Source organism: Tupaia chinensis, unplaced genomic scaffold (assembly GCF_000334495.1).
Source record: "Tupaia chinensis unplaced genomic scaffold, TupChi_1.0 Scaffold000671_2, whole genome shotgun sequence".
NCBI lineage: Eukaryota > Metazoa > Chordata > Mammalia > Scandentia > Tupaiidae > Tupaia > Tupaia belangeri.
The window spans coordinates 1615981-1618242 of NW_006160194.1; the positions used below are offsets into that span (position 1 = coordinate 1615981).

The window sequence follows — 2262 nt, forward strand, 5'->3', positions numbered from 1 at the left end:
CGCTCCCGCCCTCCGAGCGGGGGGCCTCCCAGCCGGCATGGGCCAGCCGGCACCAGCTGAACGCCGGGGCAACTGCGGAGCCCGGGTCTGCGTTCTGACCCTTCGGTGGGCGGACGCGGAAGGTGGTGGGGCGGCCAGGACCACTCACCCGGGCTGGGGAGGGTCCTGCGGGTCCGCGCCGGCCTGGGACGCGGTGGCCCAGCCTCCTGCCCACTTGGGACGTGCCTTCCCACGGGAGATGGCCTCAGGCTCGGCGCTGCCTTCTCGTCTGTGCCCTGGGCAGAGTGGGCCTGCCAGCAGGGCTGCTGCCAGTGTGGGGAGCCCTCCGAGGGTGGAGGGGCAGCTGGCGTGCCCAGGAGGTCCTGACCCCGGAGAGGGAGGGGATGCTTCCACATGGCTCCTCTGTGCGCGCCCCCGACCCGCCCCGCCCTGGGGCCCCCTCCGCCGTATTCTTGCACCCCTTCCCCCTTCCCCAGCTCGAGCTGCCTTTCCTGAGGACCTCTCCCCCCCACGGAGGCTTCCCCCCTGCACTATGGCCCCTGTCCCGTCTGGGGCCGGACTTTGCGCTTCTGAGGTTGCAGGGGCCAGAGGCAGCCTGAGGCCTCTCCCTGGATGCCCTTAGCACTGCCCACCTGCACCCCCTCCAGTGCACCCCAGCCCTTCTGACAGCGGATTCTGGGGCCATCAGGCCCAACGCCAGTGCAGCACAGGCAGAGAAGCAGCCAAGGTCCCAGCAGAGAAAGGGTTCCAGAAGAGGAACTGAAGTAAGGGTTATTTATTTGAGAGATTTTTGCTATAGGGCACATGTGCCCAGCAGAGAGACAGAGAGACAGAAAGCAAGAAATCATTCCCAGGGTATGTGTGGTGGGGACATGCACACACATGTGCCCAGTGTGAGTTTCAAGCCGCTAGCCATGGGATTCGAACCACGGTCTGCCATGTGGGAGTCCAGCACCTTACCAGCACGCCACCTGCTGGCCGGTATACAGGGGGTTTTATCCAGCAACCTGAGCAATGTGCTAGGTCTCCCATAACAAAGTGGCCTTCAGAAAACAGCTGCATGCGTCTGGGTGCTTTGTCACCGCCGTCGCCGGGGTCAAAGTGGCCTTCAGAAAACAGCTGCATGCGTCTGGGTGCTTTGTCACCGCCGTCGCCGGGGTCTGCAGACCTCCATCTGCATTTTTGTTGGAACACAGTTCGCAAACGGAAGCAGTTGCCGTGGCTATAGCTGTTTGCCAGAACCAGCCACTCTGGCTCCATCTCGGTGAAGCTCACTGTGTTTGCCCTGGGCCTTTTCCCTGACTGTGTGTCCCAAGCGGTCTCCTCACTTCCTCCGGGACCCAGCACCAGGCCGGGCGGCCCTCCCCTGCAGCGGCTGCTCAGACAGCAGCTCTGAGGCCGTCCCTCAGCTCTGCCCTGCAGAGCCCATCTGCAGCACCGAGGGCCACCTGTGTGGCCCGTCCATGCCGATCTCACAAGCTAGAGGCCACTTCGCGGCGGCTGCAGGCCCGACAGTGCACCAAAGCCTGGCACCGTGGGGACGCCCGGGCTCCCTGTCTGACCGAGGTGTGTTCACAATACTAGCTGGCAGGGTGGGGCAGGGGCCGTGGCACCGAGAGACCCTGTCTCAGAAATAAAAGTGAAAGCGACAGCAGGTTAAGGGCCAGTCCCGAGGACACCAGGTTCGGCCCCCGACGGCAGGGCCTGGACCATGTCGGACATGTCCTGCGGTTGGGGCTGTGGGTGGGGCTCCTGGGAGGGTGCAGGCCCGCAGAGCCAGGCCAGGAGCAGCCACGAGGGGCCCTGCTGAGCAAAGCCGAGGGCCCGCTGAGCCTGCCACTGCGCCCGGCTCTGCACCAGCCAGCTGCAAGCTCTCTGAGCTCTCTGAGTTCAGGTGGCCAGAGCTGCAGGGATGTGGACTCAGTGCAGCCTGCCCGATCACGCCGTAGGATGCATGTGGGTCTGCTCACGTGTGCTCATCTGTGGGAGGCCGAGGCCAGGCAGATGGCCGGGCAGCGTCACTGCTCTGATGGTGGGAAGTCCCCGGGCGCCACTCTTGGCACGGAGTTCCTCGGGCCCCTGGGAGAGATGGGGGCCAGCAGGTGTCGCTCTGGGCACTGGGCATTCCCACGCCCCTTCCTCAGTGACACGCTCACCCACCTGGGAAGCTCAGAGCGGCTGGCCTGTCCCAGCTGCAAGGGCACAGGTCTTTTTTTTTTTTTTTTTTTATTTATTGTTTTCAGTTTTTTTTTTTTTTTTGGG

At 63.9% G+C, this 2262-nt stretch overlaps 1 protein-coding gene across 1 annotated transcript in view; it reads left to right on the forward strand.

The window, feature by feature from the left end:
- LOC102503039 (60 kDa lysophospholipase-like) overlaps positions 1-2262 on the forward strand; it is a gene marked incomplete in the record, with an annotated part of 33555 nt that overhangs the window by 738 nt on the left and 30555 nt on the right.